Source organism: Gigantopelta aegis, chromosome 9 (genome assembly GCF_016097555.1).
Source record: "Gigantopelta aegis isolate Gae_Host chromosome 9, Gae_host_genome, whole genome shotgun sequence".
In the NCBI taxonomy this organism is placed as follows: Eukaryota; Metazoa; Mollusca; class Gastropoda; order Neomphalida; family Peltospiridae; genus Gigantopelta; species Gigantopelta aegis.
This window is the reverse complement of record NC_054707.1, coordinates 77651738-77664500: the sequence shown is the minus strand read 5'-3', so window position 1 is coordinate 77664500 and position 12763 is coordinate 77651738. Positions and strand designations below refer to the sequence as shown.

Below are 12763 nucleotides of genomic sequence, written 5' to 3'. Positions count from 1 at the left end.
TATACAAATGCCACTATGATTTTGTTTTTAAAACACTATTTGGCAAATATCACCTTCTCCCTCCCCACCTCCAGTAGTGATGACATCACGTGGGACCGATTGACAATTTTATTTTTCCCCACCCCTGATATACGGTATACCGACCAGCTTTATTTAAAATTGTCAACTTTTACATGTAATTTTAAGATTAGAGTCTGAATTAAATGCAAAATGTCTAGAAACAGCTTTTGTTGGTATTTTTTTTTATCAAAATCTTTTCAAAATCCTATTTGTATGCATCACCCCACACCCAAATATTTTTTATTAAAAAAACACAGACTGCATCAGTATATATAGTTCACCAAGACACAGGGTTCACTTTTAACCCAGTAACCAACAGTTACAAGTATTAACCAGCGGTCAGTCTGGTTTCTTCACTGAATATCTGTCACCAGCTGTTTGTAAAGTTCTGTATTTTAACATACATTTCACCTGATTTACCTTCACAATCACCTGCTTTGACCGTTTTACAATGAGAATCATGGCAATATCCAATTCAAATAAGATGTTAACAGTTATCTCCCTTTTGTGGTTTCCCATTTGGTTTCAAACTTTTGCAAATAGATGTGATAAATTTATAGGTAAAATAAAAGACTTAAACTGAAAGTACACATTTATATGCTTTCTTTTTTTTTCTTTAATTCTGTTTTTTTTTTTAACTGAAATTTATCTTTTATAAATCTTGAATAAAAATATCTATTGCATGCATCAAATTATTCTAACCAGCTTAAAAACATTTTTAAAACAAGATTACAAATTGGTAAATGAAAACTATATAAGGTCATACAAAAAAAAGACAGTGAACATCCCAAACCACTCATCCATAAAGGCCCAAACAAATTATAATATCCTTAGAAATTGTGAGACACTTCTATGTCCAACATCACTCTTTGAGAAGTTCTAAGGATACTGTAGAAAATTGCTGAAACCGAATTTCTCCTCAAATTCCATATAACTCATATTTATTACCAACACGAAATATTAGACAAAGCCTTCCTGCGATGAAGCTTTTGCCTTATAGAATACATGTATATTCCATTTCATTTAAAAAAATAAAAACAACTCTCCCACTCACGTTTGGGGGGAAAAGGACACCCACTCACTAGTTTTTTTTAATGTGGCCCAACTAGGATTTTTTTTTTTTTTTTTACATGTACTTCAATCACATGTAAGTATATTAGTAATACACAAAACAAGTTTATTATAACATCCATTCACTGTTCACTGTGTTATTAATTTGTATTTCACCCACTGATGAACTAAGGCAATAAAGAGTTATTACCCTTTCCACATACTGAAGAGTAACAAGCTTTAAAAAATTTAGTACTTGAACCTTAATTGGATATAACCACGAAAATAAGTTGAAATGAATAAATTTGAATTTTATATACCAGTATTTCTATTAATATGATACTGATAAAATTACAAATTTCCAGCTCTTATGTGATAAACTGGATTCAGACTAGATAATATCACAAAAAATCTGAATGTTATATTTTAATAAAATACATAAAATTACATTACAGTGTTTTTATTATTTAAACTGCTAGACTACGTTATTCCTCGCCATTCCCTAAAACTCAAGTTGTGTTTTAAATTCCAACATCAGGAAACAATTTTGTTTTCAAAATCTTGATTAGCGATATTTCTAGTCAATTGAAAATTGATTAGCAACTACTGTTTGATTTTTCAAAATTGTGTAGCAATCTCTGAAACTTGCGTAATGAATTGCAACATTATACTGAAATTTTTTTACAACTGTTATCTTTTATTATAATATAAAGACATACATGAATATTGAAACCAATACATTTATACAGTAACACATAATTTCATCAACAGATGTATGTATTCAAACATAAAAGTTTCTAGGTGGCTGACAAATCTATTTCCACAGATTAAATCATAGACTGGCTTTAAACTGGCTACACCTGAAACTCATTTCAACCTCACTGGCCAATTATTATTTGAACATGGCCTACATTTATGTTTCTGAGATTGAGATGAAAATGTTTCCATGTTATTTTTAAATCAATGGCTCTATGTGGTACTTTTGAGTGTAGAACGAGTCAACTGAAAACGATCTTAAATATTGCTGACACACTTTTTAACAGAAACAAGCCCATTTCAGATGGAACATGTAAAACTGGAAAAACACACATACCCTATAGGATAAGTGGATAATAAAAGTTAATGTAGTGCTCTGAATATTATATATTCCAAAGACAGAGCAACAGGCATTTAGTCATATTTCAAATATAAAACACTGTTAAGATGGATCATGCCAAATTAAATATATAGGGATATTTGCAATTTGTGTAATGTTCAACCAGAAACATTGGAACACTTATTTTACGAATGTGCAAATGTTAGTGATGTATGGAAAACTGTTGAACTGTGGACACAGGCCAAAGGTACACATATATTATATTTGACAAAAATACAGTTTTGTTTGGAATTGCAGATGACAAAGATATTTTTTTTAATTGTAATTATTTTAATGTAAAATAAATAAATATATTTATCATATAATATCTTACATTTTCAGTGCAATCAAAGTATGTGAATTTGATAACTTTGTAAATTAGTCGAGGTCTCGGCACTAGGTTTATTGACATTTAAGCAAACATACTTGGGTGACACTCCATGATTGACATATGCATTCATAGTCATCAAATAAAAATATTTCCATGACAATTTGACACTGAAAGCTGTCCAGCGTTCAGAAAACAAAAATGTTAGGCATAACTTTATTTTGATGTAAGGACATCCAAAATGACGTCATTCATGTTTGACATCATTTCCATTGAAAAATACACCACGCCACATATTCATACATCTAGTAATGGCAGACTGGAATTAAAGTTGCGTGTACAGTTTACAAAAACACGTTGTATTAAGCTTGAGCTTATATGATAAACAGATTATTACCCTCGTGTATTTCGGTATCGTCAATATCATATATTAGGATCGCATAATACAATTTTTATTCTTAATATAGGATATTGACAATACCGAAAAACACTCTGGTAATAACTTTATATATATATATATATATATATATAGAGAGAGAGAGAGAGAGAGAGAGAGAGAGAGAGAGAGAGAGAGAGAGAGAGAGAGAGAGAGAGAGAGAGAGAGAGAGAGAGAGAGAGAGAGAGGAGAAAGAGAGAATGCCAAATTAAGTAATGAAGCTCTTAAAAATAGATTAAATGAAATATTGCATATTGAAAAATATATTTTCTACAAAAACTTGGGGACCTTGGCTAGCCTTTAAAAAAAAAAAAAAAAAACTGATGGTTCTAGTATGGAAAGCTTTTCTCTGTTATTCTTTTCTCTTCTTCTTCCTTGTCTTTCTAGTTTCTACCCGTTTTACCCTTCTCTTTTTACCAACTAGTTTTACTTGGTTTACCTCCTCACTTTAAACTAAAGGTGCCTGTGTGTGTGTGTGTGTGTGTGTGTGTGCGTGTGTGTGCACATGCATTGGTGTAAACACACATATATTTTGTTAAAATAGTACATCTTTATGTTTATTTTTTTCTGATACTCTGTGTGCGTGCGTGCATGCGAGAGCGATAGAGATAGATAGAGAGAACCACTATGTTCTGTGCGTAATGAATTCAGGGTGCAAACCCTGACATTACAAATGTGTTCTGGAACAGTAAATAATTTTTAAAAAAGAAAAGAAAGACGGATCATGCTAAGGATAAAATAATGTTTTGTATAAACATGTATACATATTTCTAACAATTTATAACAATAATTTATATTACATTGCAGTGGAAAGAAAGAAAGAAAGAAATGTTTTATTTAATGACGCACTCAACTCATTTTATTTTCGGTTATATGGCATCAGACGGTTAAGGACCACACAGATATTGAGAGAGGAAACCCGCTGTCGCCACTTCATGACCTACTCTTTTCGATTGGCAGCAAGGGATCTTTTATATGCACCATCCCACAGACAGGGTAGTATATACCATGGCTTTTATATACCAGTCGTGGTGCACTGGTTGGAACAAGAAATAGCCCAATGGGCACATTGCAGTGGTAGAAATACCTATAGGATATTTTCCATAAATCAGTTTTGTGCCCTCCACCATCAGTATAATATATAAATAATATTAAACACTGTAGTGCAACCTGGATAAGGTTAAAATGTCAAATTCAGAACTAGCTCTAACACAGGCTAAAATTTATAAAGAATTGCCAATTTTTTTTTTAATTTGGTGAAATAATTTCATGCAATGACTGATATTTTGTAAGAAAATAACTGGGTTTCTGCAATTTTGGAAGTTTAATATCTAGATAATTTGGCAACATGTTTTGCTAGCCATACCATTTTATATTATATATATATATATATATATATATATATATATATATATATATATATATATATAAATTCACAAATTAGTTATTTCACTATTGATTGGCAGCCGGTTTGGGATCATTGGACCCACTGAGCTATTTCTCTTTCCAGCCAGTACACCATGACTGGTATATCAAAGGCTGTGGTATGTGCTATCCTGTTTATATAAAAGGATTCCTTGCTACCAATAAAAATTTGTAGGAGGTTTCCTCTCTAAGACTATATGTCAAAATTACTAAATGTTTTACATCCAACAGCTGATGATTAATAATAATAAATCAATGTGCTCTAGTGGTCTTGTTAAACAAAAACAAAAACTCACTCAGGACTGAAATATAACAAAATACTCCAGCATCACTATTGTGTCATGATTTGCTATGCATATTTCAAAGATCTTTATATACAATTTTAAAATGTTAAATTTACAGTAGTTGCTACTAAATTTTCAACTAATCACCAAATTTTTAAAAATAAAATGTTTCTGTCAGTGTCTTACAATTTTTTTTTAATTAAACCAGGCTGGCACAACAGAAGAACAGGAGGACATGTAAGTGACAAAGACATGTATATATGTAGCTGATATGTACATGCACCTGGCTGATCCATAGAATTTTCACTTTTGTTTAGACATTTTATATGGCATATCGACAATTTAAAGGGAAATACCAGACTTAGCAAGCATGGTGTAATAATATTGGACGTAGTAGACGACATGTATGCTAATGAAAATCACAAGGATGACACTCATCGACATCTGCTTGGCCGGGTGCCAACCAGGTTATGCATTCATGTCAACAACCCTTTCGTTTTATAACATAATTTAATGAATATTACTGTGTTTCCTGTTTGTACTTTTGATCAGGGAGAGGGGCAAACTGGAGGCCATATTTAAAACATTTTAAATTAAAAATAAATCATATATGCTCATAAAAATTGGAAATGAGTTCATGTACAGCATTTAATTTAATTTTTAAAATTACACATAGTTTTGAACATTTCACATTATAACTCCTCCATCCGTCTCTTCCCACCATAACATTTTGCAATGCACCCTTTTATCCCTCCCCGCTTCCTAAATTACTGAACCATTCAAAAGGAATCAGGCAAACAAGTAGCCTATTATAGTAATAACTTAAATTAAACAAGGACAAAAGAATAGCAGTCCTGAATGGAATGAATGAATGTTTAACAACTGTTATAAAAGAAAAAGTTCAAAATGTTCCCGTTAGTGTAATGATATAATCAAATCAATGTAAAAATTCTGAAGTTAAATTAAAACACAAAGTAAAGAAAAATTTAAGAACTGTGTAAAAATATAAATGTCACAGCCACCTGTAAGTAAATCAAAATGCTGAATCTCTGGGAATCATGAGTATTCTTACATAATTCACTTTTTGTCAACTTAGCAATAAAATTGGTCAGAGAAAAACAATAACATCGTTATATACACTGTTTTACAGTCATTGGCGAGTGTGATTTAATGACAGTAGAACGACTTTCGATATATCGAGACAACTTGTAAATTAATTTCGCATCAGTTGCCTGAATGCTGATAAAAAAACAAAAAAAAAAAAAAAACTTGGTAATGTCGTGGCTGACGCTAGACGAATAGCACAATACATTTACCACAACTAGAAATATCAGTCCATTCTTCTACTTATGTTGATGACTACAAGAATACTTCAGAAGTTGAATCAACAAAAATGGTAGAACCAAAGCGGAAGTGACAGAGATGTTGTTCGTTTGGTTAATCGGAGCATCTCGGTCCATTCCGGTTCCGATCCCGATTTATTACAAGACAAGAAGTGAACATGCATTCGGGTCAAAAAGAGAGAGATATTCGGGAAAATGAGCTTGCCTGAAACTTATTACGTTGTATTTACATTATTCTACCTAGTTGTTAGCCTGGTTGTAATCCATGTAAAAAAACAAAACAAAAACAACCAATGTAATGATACTAAAATGGGAGCCCGTACGCCTATGGGGGTTAGATTGCGGCGAACGAAGTTTATTGGTGGGTGGGGTCGAGTCATGCTCCCCTGATATATATTTTAAACAAAAAAGAAAATTTGCTTGAGCATATATATGTATATGTGTATAATTAAATCCATATTTAGATCGCCTTTCAACTCCTACCTTGATCATTCCAGCGTCAGAGTTGGGAATCAGTGTTTGTGGGTGGGGACCGAGCTGCCGACGCCTATGGGCGGGGGGGAAAAAGTTCTTTGTTTTGTATGGGAATGCTTTTTTGTGTCTGGCTTAACCCACAAAAATACAAAAAGGCGAATAATAAGTTAAATATGATTCTTTTGCAAATATACAAACTCCGTAATATCTGCGTTATGTAGTGTTGATATAAAGTGCTCCTACTGGCATTACTTGTAGCTAGTGGGAATTTCCCTATTAGCTCAATTGGTAGAGCGTTGGACTTGCATACTGCGAGTCCGTTGTTCGAATTCCCCCAGTGGAGATTGATTTTTCTGTTATTTGAAGCCAATCTAATTAAAATTAGCTCCACTATTACATGTGGATCTAACAGCAGCCAGTGGGAGCTCATGTCCACCAATCAAAACCTTACTTGCAGAATCATGGGCGGATCCAAGGGGGGGGGACCAGGGGGACGCGTCCCCCCCAAAAAATTTTTTTTGTTCAAGTGCCCTCAAAATGTCCAAGTGCCCTTTTTGTTTGTAGAATTATTATTTTTTTAAGTAAACAATAATTATATTGTAGATAAATGAAATCAAGATTTTCGTGTACATGCGCAAGCTTGCAGATATGTGTCTGTGTTATTGAGTCTCAATGGGGCCCCATTGAGGTTCTAACGCGAGTGACGCCAATTTACTTCATTATTGCTAGTATATTATGACGTAGAACTGTAGGAATTCATATTAATTGTAAATATCAAAACTTGTAGTAAGGTGCCCTTTTGACGAGTCAATGTGCCCTTCTTTTTTGGTCCCCCCCCTAAAAATATTTCCTGGATCCGCCCATGAGAATCATGCCAGTGATTTAAAAATAATTTGAAAACATTCCGAATTATCCTGAGGGTATACGACATGTTTCGTGTGAATTACGAATGCCGTAAAACATGTTTTATTTTATAAAATAAATAATTTGTAATGTAAAACTGAAGACTGATTTCGTTGGGTTTTTTATAAATAAATAAATAATTTTTAATGTAAAATTGAAGACTGATAATCCATCCCGTACGTATTGGTATGGTTCGCTGTACTGCGGCCACTAAAATAGACTCGCCCGATATTTTTAGAATTTGTATGCTCCCAAATAACGTTATAAAAGGCGAAGTGTGATTGGTCAATATTTAAATTATTATTTGGCGACAGACGAAATGTGCCTGAACCCCGTGGATAGGGGCACGGACCATAAATTATTATTTACAGACGAAATGTTACCTGGACATTGGAAACTACGCAGTGTTGTTAGCAATCTGATTAAATTAGTTCTACTGGTCTAAATAAGGCATTCATAATTCACATGAAACATATCGTATATCCTCAGGATAATTCGGAATATTTTTAAATTATTTTCAAATCACTGGCATGATTCTGCAAGTAAGGTTTTGATTGGTGGACATGAGCTCCGACTGGCTGCTGTTAGATCCACATGTAATAGTGGAGCTAATTTTAATTAGATTGATTTGAAGCCGACGAAGGGACCCGATTCAATCTATCACATAAGTTAAATTTGATTTTTCTATCAACGAGTGTGTTACATTTGGAGCCGACGTAGGGTCGACTGGGTGTTAAAGGAAATTATAACCCTGTCAGGACCCGTAACAGTTCAACTGCCCGTGGCCCATAGCTCCGGGACGTAGCTTCACTTGGTAGGGGTTTGGGAGTATGTAGTAATGGTATAAAGTGCTCCTACTGGCAGTAGTTAGTGGGAATTTCCCTATTAGTTCAGTTGGTAGAGCGCTGGACTTTTATACTGAGAGTCCGTGGTTCGAATCCCCTTAGTGGAGGTTGGTTTTTCTGTTGCATTTGAATCGCATAAAGGAAAACATTAAAACATACGGAACAATATGTACATCGTTTTTATTAGCACAAAGTATGTACATATACATATATATGTACGCACACATTAATGAAGTAAGCTCTACTACAATATGCAAAACGTACCCTCGTATCATACTCTTAAAATATAGTTTTGGTCTAGTTCAATTATAGGTTTTTTTCTGTAAATGCATATATAAATAAATTATCTAAATAAATTATCTATCATTAAATAAATTTGTTTCTGCAGAATAGGCCTATCGTATTAAAATTTAGACACAAAAGTTACCAAAGGTTCAGGAATGACCGTAAGGAACGTGGGGAAACTAAATTTACTTTGTATGTATTGATAATTAAAAAAAAGAAGTAAAAATCCTCATCCTTGCGATCATTTCAAGAATATATTACCATTAAATTATGTAAACTATACAAGTGTATAAAATACATATGTAAAATTTACTGTACAATAAGCATTAAACTTTCTGTTCATTATGTCTAAATCCATGACATGCATAATTAAATAACCAGCTTTTATACATAAAGCATTATCTTTCTTTCGTTCGTTCGTTCGTTCGTTATCTCGCTCGAAAACACCCCCCCCCCCCCCCCCCCCCCCCTCCATATCGTGATCTGTGTAGGTGGCACCATACCAATTAATTTCCGGCTGGGTCGAAATTCGAGGTGCACCGAGAAGTTAACACCACAAGTCCTGTGATTGGTTATAAATGTGAGTGTGTTGGTTGTAAAAAAAAATTGGGGCTAAAAATGTATGTAATTTTATTTAATGTAGTACCACCGTGTCAAGTAGCCTTGTGCTTGGAATATGTATGGGGTACCTGTAAAAAAAAGTACTCAAATTTTGTGCGAAACTAGGGGTGTTGTAGAAACATCTGGTTATACCGAAAATGAGCATTGAAAGGTACCATTTTCTGCAGTTAATACTTTGAGGTAGTACTGATATTTATGAGTTATAGTTTGGTTGATATATTGCATAGTGTTTTTAAACACAAACGTTAACATGGTCGCCTATGGGATTTTAATTGGTATAGTCCAACCTGTATACTGGTTATGGTTCTAATAGACCAGATCAATTCCTATTGCCGATAATGTTAACGTTTACTAATAAAACTGATATAGGCCTAAGCAGTGTATCAACACACCCAGGAAGTACAGCAATAGAAAGTGTGGCACTTCACATCTAATCAACCTGCAAGAAGATGGGGGTCACGTATCATTTAAGAGATTTAATTAATGTTTTTAATAGCAACTGTCATTTTTGCTGAAAATTGCAGTTCCAACTGTGTAACAAATAAAAGTGTATTTATTTATTGTCAGTGGATAACAGTATTTGCACAAATAATCAATGTCACATATTACTACCAATCACACCCACAGCTGCTTTTACTTCATAAAAATTTGACGGTGCACACATCGAACTTTGACACGGAACTCTCTTCTTTGGTACTATGCAACCTTATTATTATATCTATGAAACACACACACACACACACACACACACACACACACACACACAAACGTGTTATATTAAACCTTTACATGATGATGATTATTATTAAGACCATAGGCCTCTAACAATTGAATTTTCGATATAACACCGACATTTTTCCTGACACAGGAAATTGTTTATAAGTGACATTTCATTGGTTCATTTACAAATTATTAACACTCCAATCAAAGCATTCTAGGCCTACCGTCCCTAGACTGAAGCTCCCTGCGAGCCGGCCACGGTGGTATAATAGTTATATCAGAAACAAGGGTGGTAGGTATTGGGTTCTCATCACGGTACCGGTTCCCATCTAGAGAGAGTTTAACGACTCGATGGGGAGCCATAAGTTCAGCCACGTTCTATTTGATTGGTTCCCGACGTTGTAATTTGGTCTAGCGGACGTTTTTCTGCTTGATCTGGCTGAACGCAGACCAGGTGTAACACCAATACACTCTCTTCTCTCTCACCAAACACAAACAACTAACCACTAACCCATTGTCCTGGGCACACAGCCCAGATAGCTGAGGTGTGTGCCCAGGACTTCGTGTTTAATCACGAAGATAAGAATAAATAAATGAATGAACGTTCCTGGCGAGATCAAAGCTTAGGCTAACATGGGGCCATGTTTGAACCTAGAGTAGGCGTAAGGCCGTTTGACTCCCTAAATGTTCTTTTTAAAAGACGTGCACGACTTACTTACTTAGTAACTGGTTTAACGTGTCCATATACCACTAGGGTTTCGAACACGCCTACCCCGAGTCCGGCTTTCGATAGGATCGGGGATCTGACTCGGGACAGGGATAACCTAACAAATACGGTCAATTTTGAAATTTTGAATATTAACACCAAAAGTATAAAAAAAAGGGGAAAATTGGGGTTAATAAATTTTGGCTGCGCTCTCAAAGGGAAATATAACATTCTTAACCTATATAAATTATTAATATAATATAATTTCGGCGCAAATTTAGATGGGCTGGTCTAAAATTAATAATAATTATTGAACAGTATTCATTAAGCCCATGGGTGGTTAGGAGGAAAGACGTGCAAGAAATATTTGATACGGTAATTAAAAACCAGTCTCGGTGGTGTCGTGGTTAAGCCAGCGGATATGAGGCTGACAGGTACAGCGTTCGCAGCCCGGTATTGGCTCCCACCCAGAGCGAGTTTTAACGGCTCAAGGGGTAGGTGTAAAACGACTACACCCTCGTCTCTCTCACTAACCACTAACAAATAACAACTAACCCACTGGCCTGGACAGACAGCCCAGACACCTGAGGTGTGTGCCCAGGATAGCGTGCTTGAACCTTAATTGGATATAAGCACGAAAATAAGTTGAAATGAAATAAATTAATATTAAAAATTCAAAAATAAAAGGTGTTTCGGGCTCTGTGAGTTCATTCAAATGTTAGTTTATTAATGTAAGTTTTTATGAAGCACTTTATGGTCACACGTTCTTGCAGTTACTTCATTTACATAATTTCAGGCAAACTAGAGACCCATATTTCCACATAGACACTTGGTGGACGGCGCATCCGGGATCGTCTGATTTGAGAGAACTTGCGTTTTGGCACACCAATAGAGCCTACTCATTCTTTCGGACAATAATTAGTATATTAAATTGGGACAAAGACGTGCTGAGTTTAGCCTCTCGGTTTCCATTCCCGGACTTCAGTCATTAGTTTCTAAACCACTCCCTTGAAGAGAATACAGGATCCGCTACTGCTCTTTGATACTTCAGAATAATGGGATTGGCGCCATTGTCACTAAAATATGAAGGGCATGCGCATGTCATCACGTGTCACATATCTGGGAATATTAGCCTGTACCGCTTTAATTTCATGATACACCAGAATTGTATATTATTTTTTATGTGACTTGAATCCATAATCGTGTTTCGTAATAGAGTTCTTACTTCTTTCTCATATTTCTTTCTCTCTATTTGTTTTACACGACATGTATATTATTTGTCAGTGGGTTTTTTTCGAAGGATGTTAATGAATTGTTTGATTACGTTGGTTAACCCAGTTAATATTTCCAGTTCCGGATAGACCTGATACCAAATGCTGTCGTCTGCTCGTGTTTTGGGGTTTTGTGTTGAAGTGGATACGGGGTTCACCTGTAGAAAAATAAGAGTTATAATTCAACTATATGACCAAAAACAAAACATTTCTACAATGACTAAGATTTGGGTTTTAGAATTTAATTTTTTGTTACCACTCTTAAAATTTAATATCGTTTCGAAATTGACCTTGTAAATTAACCTCAGAAATCATCTTGATACGATTATTATATATACATATTTGCTACTATTATATATTCATAAGATGTTTGCTAATATAATTTAATATCCTTTGGTTGGATGGACGGACGGACGGATGGATGCGTTGGTGTTTGGTTGAAGGGAGGGATGAGGAGAGGGAAGGAGGGATGGATATGTGGAGGTAGGGAGGGAAAGAGGGATAGGGATGGATGGCTGGAGGTAGGGAGGGAGGAACAGGCGGGTGGACAGACGGGCGGATGCAGAAAGAAATGACGGAGATTTGAAGTGTGAAAAGCAGGTAAGTACATGTATGTACATTACTGACTGACAGACATACAGACAATAAGATATAATACTTACAACTCCAGTCAACACATTAATGGCGCCGTTTAGCAGGAGTTTGGCCCCTTGTAAAGAACAGACTTTCTTTTCTAGGTGGGAGAAGCTGGAGTAGTCCGCCATGACGTCACAGGTTATCGGACATTGATGACCAACGAAAACTGAGCATAAACGAATTTGAGCGATGTTCAGGAGCTTTTCGTATCTTTTAAACACCAAAACACCCTCAAGGAGTT

At 34.9% G+C, this 12763-nt stretch overlaps 1 protein-coding gene across 1 annotated transcript in view; it reads right to left on the bottom strand.

Moving 5' to 3' along the window:
* LOC121380433 (rho family-interacting cell polarization regulator 2-like) overlaps positions 1 to 6132 on the bottom strand; it is a 171852-nt gene extending 165720 nt beyond the window's left edge. Inside the window, exon 1 of the mRNA XM_041509247.1 lies at positions 6035 to 6132. The gene's annotated coding sequence lies outside the window, so the exon portion shown is untranslated. The remainder of the gene's footprint in view (positions 1 to 6034) is intronic.
* Positions 6133 to 12763: the final 6631 nt, after the last annotated feature.